Raw genomic sequence first — 17552 nt, forward strand, 5'->3', positions numbered from 1 at the left:
AGAGGGACACATGGACACGTAATGCTGCCACCAGGTCCTTCTTTCCCCCGCCCTCCGCCCCCACTCTCAGCTGACATCACTGACTCTTGGCTCACCAGAGGTTCCCCACCTCTGATGTTGAACTGAATGCTTTGGAGATCTAAGGTCACCAAACGGGGCAAATCTACAACTAACTTTTAAAAATAATTAGTTTTCAGCCAGATTAGTGAACTCTGCTTGCCCAGAGGCCAAATCAGTGCTGGAACCAACATACAGAAGGGAGTATGAGTGGCAGGAGAAGGGCAGATGGAGACCACTGCTTCCAGCACAGCAAGGTGCAGGGTTTGCTAAGAGTCTCATCAAAACCATAACAAGTGGACAAATCAGAGAACGTGCAAACTGCTGCTGCAGAACTGAAAAACTTCCCAGAACTTCTTACCTTCTTCATTAGTGGCATGAATTTTTAAAATCATGTAAGACAGCATTGTACATTGGTTTTATCAAGACAGAGATGTCAAGAATTCATCAGCAAGAGCTGGCAGAACGATGTTCTCTGGTAATCACTTTATTTTTCCTGTAATTCTGAAATTGTCTCAGGACTCGTCTACTGTTGAAAGAGATATCTATACATTTTCTCATTAAACTTCACTGGGATCAATCCTTAATGTAACTGTACTCCCAAAACAGTAAGTGAAACATAAAAAGAACTCTTCAAAAAAAAAAAAGGATACGAAGGGTCCACAGGAGTATTTTTATTTAACACTCTCTCTTTACAAAGATACTTCAGAAGCAAATTGAATTAACCCATGAGTGCTATTTATCTGTCAGCTACAATGCCAACAGGCACTTTAAACAAAGACCAGACAATCAAGAGACCAGATAGAATATGCTGTGATGACTTTCAGGACCTGGCTTCCATACAAGTGAATGTGTTCAAATCTATATGTGCATGGCCTCTGACAGCAGGCAGCACAAAAGTTATATTCAAATTACATGTTTATTTATTGAGAAAAAGAAAATAAAATTACAATGAAACCTCCAAGATTTGCTTGTAGGTCCAGCAAAAGAGAATCAGTATTCTGGACCCAACTGCTAAGCCAATGGAGAGCACACAGTCCTACATACACCTACGAATACCTCGGCATGGCCCCTACAGACAACATTTTCTTTTTCTTTAAGAAAGCTGATCCCTCCAAGGCAACTCAAAGATACCAGTATTACAGAGCAACATCTTAACTCCACTCACATCCAGACCATTAGCTTCCTTTTCTGGACAATACATCCTTTCTGTTATATAGAGTACTTCCTTGGAGTACAGCACAATGGATCTTCTCCAGTCCTGTTAGTTTGTTTTCCACAGGCAGCTGGTAATTTATACCTGATGCAACTGTTTCTGTTGAGTTATCCCATGCTAAGTTTCTGCTCAGAACACGTTTTTACAGCTGAGACTTGTCAGTCCCTGAAGACAGATTTCCAGCAGACATATTTAACTTGAGATGGTAAAAGAAATGTGGGTTTTCAGGTACTTAAAATTATCAAAATCTTTTATGGCAACAGTATAAAAAGAAATGGACAGTTCAAGGTAAACCATTATCTACAATTGCTTCCATACATGTCCTATCTTTATGACTGCAAGCTGCAACATTTTTAAAGTCCTTTCACTGATAGTGCTTATCTCAGCCTTCATTTTAAAAGCTTTTTTTCTTTTTTACAACTGCTTGAAATGAAGTATCCTTCAAACTACAGATCAAACTGCTTCATTTTGACTTTGTCCCAATGATGTTTCACCACTAGCTAGCTATTCCTAATCCCAATTACGTTCCAGTATCAGAACCACAAACAAAAAAAAACCCATAAACTACAATTTTTATAAGGCAAGGCTAAAGGAACTTCCTCATTTTGTAGAATTTTTTGGCACCTACAAACAGACCTGAAGATCAAATCCAGTACACATCGTCCACTGCAGCTCGAAGCTCACAGGCAGCCAGTCCTCAGGCTCTGGCACCCAAAGCCCATGATGGGGATTTTGTGCATGGGAAGAGAGAGGCTCTTCAGAGCAGGATCAAAGCCTTCATCCACACTGTTAAGAGCTGACCAGAATTAGCAAACTGCTCTAATGCACCACAAAGAGGCTGATCTTAAACCCAAATGCTCTGCACAAGGTACCAGTTCTGTGGTTCCCACACCCAAAGAACAAATATTATTCACTTGAGAAGAGCTGACAATGCCCAATTCTCCTAGACTAAAACAGAGCAGCAGCTTCAGAGGGTCAGGATGACTCTACACACCCATCAAAAGCTGCAGAGAGGACTAAGCAGCTCCTCTTGGGTCAGGAGGGTCAAAACCCACATCCAGCTTCTCCCAGCCAGGAACAAGAGATTAACTCTTCCAAGAGGCACCGAGAAGCACAGGACACAGCAAAGGCACGCAGCAAAGGCAGACCCACCTTCCCAGTGCTGTTTCAGGCATTTGGATCCTCACTGGTGAAAGCAGCTAAATCCCTCACTGGGGTCCAGCCTCACGCATAGCCTGGATGACCATCCCTGGTGGACACAAAGTTGCCTTGCCTTGCTCTGTAATTAGACCAGTTTCTTCTCTGAAGCTCCTAGAACAGCCACTGGGGCACTAACTTCATCAGTACATAAGGATATGTTGATTTTTCAATAGGATTTAGGCACTCACAAACTTTTACCCTGAAGGAAGAAGCTGAACAGACAAAGCAGATCAGCCATGCACCAAGGAACACAGCTGCACAAGAGCAGAGGAGTGTTCTCCAAGCCTTTCACTAACAGAGGAAAACAAAGAGAGGGAGATGGCAAGCAGGAACAGTTACCTTTAGGTACAGGAAGAACAGCAGCAGTATAACCTCCTCTCTAAAAAGAAAAATTATGGACAAAGGAAGGGAAAAGAGCACTCAATGGATAAACATGAGGACAAGAACAGAATATACAAAGTAAAGAATGATGGGCAAAAGGAAGAATAATAGGCTAAGAGATAGACAAAATACAAAAGAAATGCTGTACACTTCAATTGCTCTTTCAGTATGGAAAATCTTGAAGTAGATTAAGAAGTTTTGGAATATTCCTCTGATGAAAAAAAGTCCTTTCAGTTACTGTTGTTTTATTAAGTGCAGTGGGTTTAGGTTTTTTTTCCTGCTTCTGCTTATACAGAAATTGCTGGATCAGAAAATTGAGTGAGTTAACCACTATCAGGAAGTAAAATTAAGTCATTGAGATAACCTGTATCTATTGATTCTACAAGTTTTTAAATAGCAAGACCATCTTGCATATGCATACTCATGAGCAAGGACTAGAATTAAGAGACACAAAAAGTGAGTGACAAACCATAAAAAGGAACCATCAGACAAATATAAGACACTATATGAGCCAGACACAGAAAAAGATAAAAAATGTCTTCAAAGAAACAAGAAGACCAAAAAAAAAATCAGAAAAATGCAAGATATCAAGTTACACAGCTCTAATAATATCTGTGCTCCTACAATACACGTATCTGGCAATGTCCTATATTTACAAGCATAATCAAATGGTGATAGGAATGATAGGAATATTTTCATTATATCAGTATTTCTGGCTATTCTGTGTTTTAGCAAACCAGCAGCAAGACAGAAAGAGGATACAACATCTACTGTACTCACGCTCCAGCTCTGCAGGAGCATGGGAGCCTCCCTCCACACAGGTTGCTGCTTTACTTGAATTATTTCTTGAAAGTACTTTCAGCTGCTGGCTACTACAGCAACCTCAGTGCAAGGGATAAAACCCCACAGCAAGAGAGATCTGTACTATCCTAGAGAAGTTCCTGCTTTTTCCAACCCCTACCAGTTAAAGCTAAGGATTGTTTTTAAAGACTTGAGCTAGTTTTATTCCCTCCGCCATTAACCTCATCTAGAAGTGGAGCAGTGCTCTGGGTCCAGCACACTTCTATATTTTCTGCTCTCTGGTTAGTAAACATCTTGTTTTCTTCCAGCTTCTTTGGCTGTTTTTCCACCAGGTGCATACACATATAATAATTATAAGAATTCCCTAAGTCTGAGTATTCATGAAGAGTAACAGTTGGACTCGATGATCTTAAAGATCTTTTCCAACATAAATTATTTATTTTTCCCCCTGTTTGCCTGTCACATCGTCATTCAGTTTTGGCAAAAAAAAAAAAAGATTCAGAACAGTAACCAAAACTTTCTCAAAACACTTGGCAAGGATTCTTCCTGCAACAGCTCTCCCTCATTAGATGCACCAGCTTCACTTCATATCAGAAGGGACAAAAAGCTGCACAGCCTCAAGAAACTGCCAAGGAAGGGAGAGCAACACAGGACTGAGCTGTGACTTCCCACCACTCTCCACACAGCGACACAATGTGCCAGAGGGCTCAGGCACATCTGACCCAGACAGTGGGTTCCCCCTCTCTTCAGACCCAGTATTGCCCATTAGGGCACAATAACACACTCATATACCCTGAACACTTAAGTATGTAACAACTTATGTTGGGGTGAGGTTTGGGTATCAGGTTTTTGATGGAGCTCCAAGAATATGGGAACATGGTCTCACATACTAATTACTTTGCCATTTGTATGCTTCTTATGGTTTAGTTTGAAAGTCCTTATGTATTCACATAAGAGGCATTTTTAAGAGCATCTCAGCCATTCACTCACACCCCACTGCACGCCAGAGTCACATTTAGCTTCCTCATTCAATTTGAAAATTCCTACTTTTTGTATTATTTATTGCCATAATAGTCTATGTCTGTTTCCCCCTAATGTCAGGCATCTAATCAAAGTAATCAGATGAGGACCCAAGGTGTCCTAGACTCCCACTACAGACAATTTACACTGGAACAGGAGGTTGTCACAGCCCACACAAGATCTAGAAGGGCTTTTTAGCTCTCCCCTGACCACATTTACCCAAGCACAGAACCTTCACCAGGTGTTCAATGAAATAAGCCTAGGTCACCTTTTCTTATTGATGTATTTCATATCCATCTACACACACTATACATCTTCATGAATGAGTACATACAAATACATACATATATACGCACTTGCACATTCCTCAGCAAAACTGTTCTTAATATTCTAGCACTCAAGCAGTAAACTGCTGTAGCAAAGAAATTAACTGATACAAGCCAGGACAGACTTATTTCTTCCACCCACCTTTACAGAATCTCTACTCCTATAGTGAGTGAGGATGCTTCTCCCAGAAGACTTTTGCACTGGCATAGCTGGAGGCATATACAGCAGAGAAATAATCCCAATTAAGTTAAAAAATATATCCTAGAAAAAGTAGTTACCATGGATTAAAGAGAGTGGCAGATGTGTAGTTTTGCAGATCACTCATTAATTCGGCAGTATCTCCCTAATGATGATTTCTGCCTGTTTTCCTGAGCTGCCAGTGGAGCCAAGCCCTAGCAAGCACCTGCTTCCAAGCAGGCAGAGCTTTAGTAAAAAAAGAGTCAGAGGAATCAGTACACACTTTTGCCTACTACCTGCCGGACAAGGGGATTTACAAGGTAGCATGGCTCTCACACAGTTACTGATCACAGACATGCATTTGGCAATGTGGAATCTAGCAATTAGGAATCAGCCAAAAACACTGGTTTGTTTGTTTTCAACATCAAAAACTGGCACTCTGCCCTGTCATTACAGCAGGCTGCACCAAGATGAGACAAGAGGGTCTTCTGGTTCTGTCCACTCACGCTGTATTTACCAGACCTCAAGCAGAATGTACTGCAAAGTCGAGTTCTGTGTTTCTGCTTAAAATATTGGTCATGCTTTTGTGGGGCACTCACACACCATCAGGTAGACAGATGGAATCACAGTCTGTTGAAAAGAAACAAACACAGATCAATAACTACAGTCTGATTTGTGTGCTTTAAATATTGTCAAAACATGCAGGAGGAAAAGGCTGGTGGACTTCACAGCACAGAAATCTCAATGCACTCCAACACTCCATACAGGGAGGTAGCATCCACAGGAGTTAAAACTACAGTGGGAGAAGTGTCTGCAGGCACATGAGTAAATAAATAAATAAGGACGAGGAGCATTTCACATTCTTTCAACCATCTATATTTAATGATCTCTATACAACATAGTCTACAGCTCTCCCAATAAAAGAGCCATGCAACATGTGAATGAGAACAGGAATGCATAAACTCCAAGATCAAACCCTAACTCCTCTGGCTTTAAATTGAAAATAACAGCCCTTTCCCTATTGATTTTTTCCCTCCTCTTTCATTTGTGAAAAATTGATTTTTCTCGGCTGTGTTTGCTGAAGTATCCACACCTGCAGCTCACTGCTTGTTTTAATCTTTGTATTTGTTCATCCATACTTCCAAGTAAGCCATGTCAAATAAGCACCTGAGAGCCCCAGTCCCACACTCACCAGTGGTCTTAACAAGTTCAGAAATCCTATCCCTCACACATTATGACTGAAAAATGAGAAAGCTGCTCCTGTCTCCCAAGGAGGATGCTCAGAGGCCATTCCTCTAGCTGGAGACCCTCCGGACAAAGCCTGTGTCACATAGTTTTGCAGGACATCTCAAGGCACCACAGACACCAGAGAAAACTGCAACAGAACCTCATGCTGTTCCCCCAGCAACTCCCGAGAAGACAGCAAAGTAGTAACTCCAGGCTTGCTACATCTGAACATGCTCAGGAAACCTGGCACAAAAAAAAAGAGAAGCCTTGGAAGAAGAGAGAATTTTAGGAGATCAAGATGAAAAGACAGAAAGTACTCATACAATAAAGCCCTCACCACAGCCACTGCCTGCTTCTCTCACTCTCTGATGCATTTAACAAAGGAGCTCACACCACACTTTGCCAACCTACTCAGTTCCTCTGAAGACAGCTGGACTAGCTGGAAAAATGCCAGACAATGCAAGTCCTTCAAATCCTGTGGCTATACAACTTCAAAATGGTAGCTTTTTTTTTTTTTTTAAAGGGAAGAGTTTGACTGAAATTTTCCAATAACAATGATTTGGGGATTAATCCAAATAATAATTAAAAAGAAGTAACAATTGAGGCTAAATCTGTACTGCTTATGAAAGACTTGGATTTTAGCATCAATCCTTTCTACAAAAAAAGCTCTTAACTCACAAACCAGGCCAGTCTGTGCAGCATTTGTGATGTATGCACATGTCCACTCTGAACATGTATGGCTTATTTCACTTTTGACCTGAACTAAGACTTGCAGATGTCAGAGGCATTAATCCACTTGGGCAATCAATCTGTTCTGTGCTACAAAAACCTGCACGTAGCCCAAAAAACCCCAGTAATTTGCATGTAATAGGTAACTGAGTTTTAAGGGGTTTTTAAGGAAATTTAAGTTAATTAGTCATGCTGCAAGTCTATGAATTTGAAATCCTCAAACACATTCTTATTCCAATATTCTCTGAGAATAAACTTTTTGGGGGTTTGACTTAAGTCCAATTATTTTAAACCCTTTGTGACTGCCGTTGCCTTTCCCTTGCCCTTTGGTCCAAGGCACAAATAAAACACGAACAACGGTGTAAGCCGACAATTATACAATTCTGCAGCTCATTTATCAGATGGGCAAGAAAGTCCAAATGATTATGACACATCAAGCATGACACACAAATTACAAAACACATCTAAAGCTCCAATTGTCTATTTACTATAAGGCAACACATCCTGCTTGTAGGAGATATGGGAATACTAAAGAGTGAAATTAACTGAATCTCCAGGTGCCAAAAGGGACAGAGATTCCAAGTGAGGGGACATGGGGGGATAGTCCTCTATATAACTATAGACTATATAGAAGACTATATAGAGGACTATATAAACTATAAGTTTATGGACAGCATGCACATGGCACGTTGCACTGTGACCCCCAGAGACATCCTCCAGTACACAGAAAGGCAAGGGGTAAATTGTTTTTGTATAGCTATATCATATTTGGTTGATCTTCTATGCAGCAGCAATTCCCAAGGAAAAAAAAACAAAGCACAAGTCCTGCCACAATATTGCTCATTAAAAAACTGAAGTGTCTCACCCTGTGCAGAGATAAATGATTCATTCGTGTGCCCTGAGAAATATCTAGGCCAAATAAGGATGCCAGATAAAGAGACAATCCCTCCACAAACCAAGCTGAGAGTAAATAAATGAAGTGAGACCTCTTACCTTTCTGAGAAGGGAAAGAAGCATTTTTAAATAAATTTGGGTCTGCTCTAAACTTCAGAAAATTTAGTGGGCAAGAAATCTTTCATCAAAACAAGTAAGTTATATCCCAGGACCACAAACTCTGCAGCAAAAGGAGCAATTTTTTACCAATCTTCAAGCAGTTGAGCGTCACTACACCTAAGCTCTAAATGCCTAAGTCCCCTAATTAGTTTAGTGACACTAAGTTTCAAATACACTCAAGAGAGACAGAAGAGCTGAACTTCCTCTACAGACGGGTCTGTCTCTGGAGAAACCTTCCAAAAGACACCACCTCTGTACCAGCACGCTGACCTGGACTCGCCCTGGTTCCCAGGAGAACCACAGTGCACCAGGTTGCTTCTGGAGGAAGCTAAACCAGAAGCCCCCCTCCAGTGGCACAAAAATGTACTCCAAAGCCCAACAACGTAATAAGGACCTGCAGTAACAACTGCTTCCCTCTTTTCCATCTGCTGTTGCACATCACCTACTCATGCAGACATGGCCTCCAGCACATAGTTAGGAAAAACAAGTCTTCAATCAAGTCTAAATCTGGTAATTTCAAGGTCCTGCAACTACTACAAATCCCTTTTAAAAAGAAGTCATGCTGCATGACATAAGACATATGGTTCTTAAATACTACTCGATCAATATTTGTTGGATTATTTTATGGTTCCCTTTATTCTGATTGGCTCCCACTGCTTCTTTGAACCACTTTCCCTCATCTTCCAGTTCTTAGTCATCACCTCCCAGCTCTAACGCATTTATTACATCCCCAAATGGCTGAGAAAAAGAATCACAACTAACCTATGCTGAATTCTGAAAGCCAAAACATAAAATATATCAAGAGCAAATGGCAATCTGCTCTCAGAAGAATAATTTTGAATTTTAAAGATTGAAAACCTTTCTCTTCTAGATAGTTCCATTTATTGCTAAGATATTTACCTTTAAATATAAGGTATTAAATACATATAATTTATATAAATTATGTATTTATATAACAAAGACATCAACTCTGCATGAGATCACCTTCATGCAATGATCTCCAAATTCAGTTAAATTACCAAAGTAATAATTTCCAGAGTATTAACATTTCAAATTACTAAAGTACACAGTGAAGTGCAGAAGAGTTGAACAGTTCAGCAGCTTTCTACAGGAAGCCTACCACAGAAGGAAGAATGCATTGCTAGCCTTCCAGCTTCTTGTTTGGAATCAAAAATACAGCTTCAGAGTTCCTCCAGCTGAAAACTGAGCTGTTTTGAAATCAAAATAAATGCTACTGTCTTGACAAATACTAAGTAAAAATCCAGGAAATGCTTTGGCATTAAGAAGCCAAATCTTTGTCACAGAAAATTTAGATGATTATTCTGTAAGGGGTTTCACAACTGCAGAGATCAATGTACTAAGAGGAAAGCCTCTCTTACAGCATACTGGTATGGTTTTTTGGTGTATGAATAGTTCTAAATGAGAAAAAAAAAGTGAGTTTCGAAGAGGGTTTCATGCATTGTTAGTACATTTAAAATGTTTGCCTCAGGCAGGAAAAAAGATCTAGCAGTTACAGAACAATCTCAAGTCTGCTGACCATACAGAAAGAAAACGTAAAAGGTACGAGTATATTTAAACAAATAGAATGAATTCAGATCCTTTGTTTTACAGTGTCTGAGCATCCTGTAAAAGGATGCAAAGAAACATAATTAGTACGTGTCATCTTAGGCTCAGCCTATCAAATCTCTCCTGGGAAAAACCACATGTGCACTGCAGTGTTTGGGGGATTTGGAGTTTTTTCATTCTTCTTTTTTGTCCCCCATATGCATCTGCACATTTGTTTATCCTTAGTCATGAGAACATGGATGATTTGATAATGGCCTCAGGGAAGACTGAGCAGCAAGACCTAGATGAGTCTAAGCATCATTAAGGAAATAGATGGTCTGTTGCAAGAAACTGAGAAAAGTCAAAAAGGAGAAAAGATAAGCTATAACTCACTTGATCCAAGAGGCCTTGCTGTATAAAAAATTAACACACACTAAATACATCTTCAGTTTTCTAAACTACTAGAAAAAAGGATTATATTGAGGAAGATAAAGTTTTTCAGGGTTTTCTAACTGTCATAGGTATAGTGCCCAAACATGCTCCTTTCATTTCAATCACCTCTCACAATATAAGCAGTTTCCTTTTATTTTCCTTAGTATTTTAAGACAATTACAACTTGAGTATCAGGAAAGGTAGCTCCAAGCTTCAAAGCTGCTTTCCATATATTGCACAAGGAAAGCTCTGCCTCCCTCCTTTACTCTTTCCATTCCCAAAAGAACCCGAAGTTCCCACTCTTTGAGATCTACAAATAGACAAAAAAGTACCTAAGTCTCTTGCTGTAACCCCACCACATTCAAACAGGAAATAGCCCCAAAGAGGAAGACAAAACTGCAATGTATTTGATAACAACCACCAGGTAACACTCGAGAAGGTCACTTAGGCTTTATTTCATCTTTCACACACTGTAGGTAATTTTAAAATAACACAATTTAACTGGTTACTCCATCACAGACCCAAACACAAGGAGATATTTACAGTCACCGACCAATATGAAGTTTAATGTCCCTCTCTTCAGAACAGATACTCAAAAAACAAAGTGTGTAATATCATTAATTACAGGGTGTTAAACTGGACACTGGAGTCACACAAGCATTGACACTCAAATTCTCTTGCAGCCATTCCAGCAGGAAGCTCTTACCATTCAGCACTGGAGTTCCCACACTTAGACTGTGCCTGGAAAGCAGAATTTGCTTTGGAAAAGACAAAGATTACACCTTTCTGCCCAATTCTGAAGCACAGAAGAGGCAAGAATGTAACTATGTCCACAACTGAATTAATTGTTCTCAATCACGACTTGCACCATCACCTCCAAAACACCTTCAAAGATCTTCCCTTCTCTCACAGGCAGCTATCACCTGCTCCAGTAAGACCAGCAGCACACAGGGACTGTAAACCCCTTCCTTCCCACTGGAGGACAATGTTTAGAGATGTGACAGGATGCAAGACCTGTCAAGTGGTAAGATTTTATGCTTGCTATTCATTTCAAAGCTAGTCTTTAATGCTGGAAGCAAATCGTCAAAAAATCTAAGACTCTTGTGGCTTTCAGAAAGTTTGGGAGTCAATGCAAAACAGCACTCTGAACTTAAGTTCTTCCATGCGGGCATTACAAGACTTATTTGTTGTAATAGATTTAATGGCATCACAGCCCCCCATGTATTTACATTGCTCTGCAATATTGAAGTTTTTCAACCCAGCAGCTTTAGATCTGTATCACAAGGGAGCAAAAGTGGGGAAAAAAATCCTCTACAAAGGACTTCCAAGCACATCCCAAGTCTGTAAATTTACAAACACAAGAAAGCAGCCAGAACTGTTCACTGAAATCCCAAGGCAAAACCCAAGCCAGCTGCAAAATTCATTTCTTAGCACACAAATTACAATAATCCCTGCTCTTCAGAAGACATCCAGGCATGAGTGGTTTGCACTGTGCTCTACAGTAAACAGCAATCTGGGCAAATTTATCAAGTCCAAAGTCCAAAGCTCCCATGGAAAATGTCTTGTTAATAACAGTCTCAATGTGGCAAGGAATCTCGTTTGAGTAATTTTTCTCACCACAAGAGCAGAGGTATCAGAGAAGAAAAGAAAGGGGTTCTTACACATGCTGCTCCCCAGAGATTTACTACACAGTAAGTCAAACAAAAAGCCACATAAACAACCTCTATAAGGAAATTTCACATTCTCTACAAAGACATCACAAGACATGGGGACTGGCGTCATCACCTCTGCAACCCATCAAGACATTTTTTGACAATACCACTAGGTTTAACCAAGTTATCCGGAATCTAAACCACCCATAAGTGCATGTTTTTTGTGAATGCTGGGCAAGAGCAAGGTACCAGGTAAAAAGACTCTAAGCTAGTTACTCAGTTACAAAATGAGGTGTAAACTAGCCAGATTCCATCTCTTTGTTCCTCCCTTCTCAGCTGGAGGGTTCATCGTATGCCCAACCCACATGCCATACTAGTAATTCAAACCCAGCAGTGACCAAACCAAACTCAAGTTTTCCTTTTCCTGACTCCTGAAGAGGAAGGTAACACCAGCCAAGTTCAAAACTAACTACGTTTTGCCTAATTTCCCTCTGATGCAGAACACCAAGAAGCACCAATTAAGAACAAAACTATAAATGTGCACCAACTTTCCCTGCACTCCCCCCACCCCCATCCCACTCCTTCTGCACTGATTACACGGACTATGCTTATGCAATTCATCACAAATAACCTTGTGGCAGGTTAGCAAAAGGTGGCAGGGGCAGGCTGCCCTTGTCCTGACTCCCTGGGAGGGGCAAGCAAAACCAGGAGAGATGCCCTAGACACAGCAGAAGCAGCACAAGACACTGAATTTTGGCAACCAAGTACCTAGCCCTACAAGGATCAAGGCAAGCCCAGCTCAGAGCTACAAAATAGGAGGAATCTCATCGAAGACGATACTCACACGGAAGAAACAGGAGTCAGGACTGAACCTGCTACCACAAAGGCTCAGCATCCTTTTAAGCATTCACAGTAACACACCAGAGAAAGATACCAAAGACTTGAAAGAGTAGAGAGATTAATAGGCTGCAGAACGAAAAGTCAACAAAGAAAACAAAACTTTTGGAAGTTGATTTATACCACCTCTTATATGGAATAATATAGCAAGTGAAAAGCAAAATCCACACCTCCTTCATGGTAGAGAAACAGATTTGCAGTGGAAAAGCTTGGCCAGAAGTTCTCAATTTATCTTTGGCAATTTAAACCATTTTCACATAAATGACGTTGAGAAGGCAAAACTAACTGACACTTTGTTTCACAACACATCAGCCAAAAATCCTGGCTCTTATGCTTCATTTGTTATCACAGTCACAGACTAGGGAGTTCACATCTGATACTTTATGCATAAATATAATCTACCTACACTGCAAAACACATTGGGATAGAGTCAGTCTTGACTGAGGTGTGTAACTTCCAGGGATTTCCCTTCCCTTAAGGCAGAAAAGCGCATCCCTTGTACAAAATAGAAACTACTGCAGAACTTGGAGTTAGTTTATCAGTTTTGATCTAAATTCCAAGTCAGGCTGCAAGTGAGATGTGTGGCAGTCAAATGATTAAGACATTATTTCTACAGTTGGGCTAATGCTGCATTTCATTTTCAGAAACCATCTTAAAATAAAAACAAACCCATCTGATTTCTGCAACAGAACAAAACCACTGATAGGAGAGGTCTTTTAATCCAATAAGGTGAGCAGCAGACTGTATGGAGTCCATCTTTTCCATGTCTACTGAAACAAACCAGAACTATGGTGGCTCTCCTCTTTCCCCACTCCTCCCACACATCAGTGTAGTTGGTGTTTTGGAAATACTTGATCTTCAATCCTTTTCTACCTTACAACAACCACGACAGGTGCAGAACCACAAATTTTTATTGTTATTAGGAGACAGAACTCATGTCTCCTTCACACGGTGTCTCCTGCTGGTATCTACATTTTTTTTTTTAACCCGAGCTTTCAGCAGCCGTGCCTGCTATTCATAGCGAAAGCCACAGCGGAATCTTTCAAGGCCGCTGGCAGTTGTGGTTACTCGGCTTCTTATAAACACAGCGGCTTCCTGCCAAGGCTCCCTTGCTACATCAGGTTGAATCATGGCATCCCTCACCGCCGTGACCCCCGAACGCAGTCATGCCACAACTCTGTCTAGTTCCATTAACTACACTGCAGTGAGATAGCACTTTCTGCCTGCCTCCAAAACAGCCTGCCTCTTCCCTAAGCCAGCCGAGAGGCTGCCAGCACACTCCTTCAGGCTGCCTTCAGTTAATCGCATTTTCATGTTTCAGAAATAACAGTTTTCACTAATTGCCCGCAATATGAACTTCATGGTACACCTTTAAATATGCTGTGGTGGCAAATATATAATCCTCAAGGCAGGCTTCTATTCGTCACTCGCTCTTCTAACCCCGCAGATAAAGGTACAGGAAAAAAAGCTCTTAGATTAAGTGGACAATAAAGAACAAAAGCAGCTTCTTTTTAACTAGGTGAAAAAAAGGTGAATTAAAAGAACAGGCGGAGCATCTTATCACTCTTTGGTGATCCTGTGGCGGATACATTTATTGCACAGCAGGACATTAAATGTGTTTTCCCATACACTATTAAATTATAAATTATGTGTGTCCTACTTCTGGTAGTACCACTTTTCTTATCATCTCTTCCAGGACTGAGTCAGCTAATAGCAGCCTTACCATTTCTGACCTTTACTTCATCAAAAAAAAATTACCATTCTGCTGCTTAAATTAAGGATTCCGCCTGCAGCCCCTGATGGTCACTGTTTCACCCACCCTTGACACTTAACAGCAGCTTGACACTGAAACAAATGCATGTGAGGCTGCAACCAGCTTCTTCAGATGACTAATGCTGGGGTGCCCCTTCAACACATCCAGCTGAGAAGTTTCCATCCTCTCCAGATCACTCCATCTACCAAAATCTCAACAGGGTTGAAACGGTGATGCTGTCAGCAAACAAGAAAAAATATATGCTGCTCAGGGAGCAAAGGCAGGAAAAAAATAAACTCCACCTCCCTCTCTAGCTTGCTGTGTGTCTGCACCTCCAGCTGTCTTGGTGCACTGTCAGTGGATGAAAACAGATGGGCTTGACAACTTCACTGGCTCTCTCAGAGAGGCCAGTTGACAGAAGCAGCAGTCCTGTTCCGGGTAGAAAAGGATAGTTTATTATTTCCTGTTCCCCAAGACTGAATGTTCACTTTCATTTTGACTACATGGGAAGAAAAAGAAAATCTTTCCGTTTTGAACATATAATCTGAAAAATTCACACATCTACCTACTCCTGGCGAGTAACAAAATTCCACCAGTGTAATCTGGTTCTGCAAAAACTAATCTTCTGTTCAAAAACTAAGACAACCTAAAAGTTATGACTGAAGAGATAACCTCTCAAACACAAGCAAGTTTATAGCAATGAAATGCTCCTAGTGTTGCTGATCTAATTATTTGCACCACTTCAGAGAAAAAGCATTCCTGTCCAGAAAACCTGGGGACAACCCCAAAACTGACAAGCACGCCCAAATTTCACACTTCCACTATTCTGCCATAATTTTAGGGTACTCTAAGGAGGCTGACTAAAAAGCCCTGTAAAGAGCTACAGGGGCACACCAAAATAGGACAGTTAAGAAACACCTGCAAGAGTGAACTCACTCAAAACACACCTGATGCAACCAGGAGAGGGAAGGAGATGGATTTTCAGCCTGCTAAACAGTGCAAGGTAATTAAGAAGATGATCTAAGTTCAGTACACTTTCTTAAACGCCTATCAGCGAGTTCACCCTAAGGACGTTTGTGGTAAGCTCTGCTTCAACAAGATCGTAAATGAGTGGGCAATATTTTACAATCAGTGTTTTACATTTCAATGCACAAATTGATGCAGAATGCAAGTGCCTGTGATGCATCACCACCTCACAGCCCTGCCTCCAGGCAGCACCTGAAGAGCGATGCTGCCACAGCTGGATCTACCCCAACCACCCAAGACTGCAGAGCTCTGTTTCGGCAGACTTCAGCATCTCCCTTGTGCACCTCAAGATGCAGAGGAGCAACCTCAAATTGTGTTTACAGGTGAGGTGGCATGGTCAACAAGCTTTTTCTTGGCCCATGACCACTCCACATCTTCTCAAGATCAGATTACAAAGATGTGAGTTGCCCATATAAGATATTAACCCGAGCCCAGCTGTGGTTATGATGCTCTGGTAGCGGTCATGGGTGTCAATACTACAGGAGGTTTTGTAAGGCAAAAACGTCTGAACTGAGTATATGAGAAATCTATGAGAAATCTGTGCTAACTATTTCACTATCACCCAAGCCATTTTCCCTATCATCTCTCCACTTCAGATGCTTCAGAAACATTGCTAAAACTGCTAGGTCTTGGAGCCTACTCTCATTCAAAGTCAACATTACCAAGAAATTTTTGAAATTTTAACTCGTAATATATGTCCAGAAATAAAATAAAATATGTGAGGTTTGAATAAAAAGATTGGCTATGAGAAATCATGAAATACGAAGGAACTGGACATGGAACTGGTGTCCTGGTCCCCTATGTCATGGCTGCATAGGCCTTCAGTTCCTCCCTACTAAAAAGGGCCCTTTGCAAGGAGGTGCTCCTAAGGAGACGTTTCTACTTTTAACAAAATAACCATGTGAAAGATATGGGATGCTAATTCGTATTCTTATGGGTTATGGCATGTTAGAAATTATAAAAACCACTGTACAGGGGAATACAGTCTTAAGTTTCAGTCTGCCTTGAAAATGCACTGAGACAAAAAGCAGGCACCACCCTGGAATTCAACATTTAGAAAGGAGACAAAGGATTTACGGGAAAACTGGGCTGTCTCCTTGGCATCAGGAGAGGACACATTAAGATAAGCTATCAGTCTTCCCCTCCCTGGATGACAGAGTCCTCAGATCATTATCTTCAGCCATCGAAACACCCTCATCCGAGCACTGAACATCACCATCAGAGGACCATCATCATCATCATCTCCGGAGATGAACTTTTCCCATTCATAAACTTTGGTGTCTATTCACTCATTAAACTAGAAATTGACACCTCGCAGCAGAGGAGAAACTCTTTTCAACTAAGCCGGAGACAACTATGAATTCAAATGACTAGCTTGGAAACAAAAGGACTATGAGAAAATTTTTGCCAGAGGCGGAATAAAGTGTATAAAAACTAAGCCCCGAACAAGGCCAATTCGTGAACTCAGGGGGGGACGGCAGTCGGCCAGGTAATGCATCCCGGTTCACCCGATTCCCGGGTAAATCGTCAAGTATCTCCGATGCGGGTGGTTTTGCCGAAATTCTGTAATTCGATTCTGTTTAATAAACTAAAAATTATATTTTTAATTGGATTATGGTATTGGCATTTATAACAACCATTTTTTACCCTAATGCTTTCGGGCTAGCTTGTGAGAGCAGTCTTCTGCACAACTGCTAGCTGACTTCTGTGAACACTCTCACAGATTGCACCTTTGCTGTAAATATTTATGAGAGTTTTGTACCTCAAATGAAACTAATCCCAGTTGACAGCCCAACAGCATCAGTAGAATTTTCAACTGCAATTACTTGGCAGGTTATTGCAGGTGAGAGCTCCTCAGAGTCAGGATGACCAGAGCCCAGAACACAACAGAACTGCTCAGTTGTCTCCAGTCACACAGTACAGGACCACTGCAAGCCCAAGGTGAAGCAAACTTTTTACACCTAGAAAACATTACTAAAAGAACTCTGGAAAGCTGCAGGGAACTGTCCACTGAGGAGTCATTTCAGACCTGGCAGGCCCATAGGCCTCTGAAAGGGCT

At 41.0% G+C, this 17552-nt stretch overlaps 1 protein-coding gene across 2 annotated transcripts in view; it reads right to left on the bottom strand.

The window, feature by feature from the left end:
- Positions 1-17552, bottom strand: part of KLF12 (KLF transcription factor 12) — a 224714-nt gene that overhangs the window by 180004 nt on the left and 27158 nt on the right. The gene's annotated exons all lie outside the window — the stretch shown is intronic.

The sequence above is a fragment of the Prinia subflava genome, chromosome 3 (genome assembly GCF_021018805.1).
Source record: "Prinia subflava isolate CZ2003 ecotype Zambia chromosome 3, Cam_Psub_1.2, whole genome shotgun sequence".
In the NCBI taxonomy this organism is placed as follows: domain Eukaryota; kingdom Metazoa; phylum Chordata; class Aves; order Passeriformes; family Cisticolidae; genus Prinia; species Prinia subflava.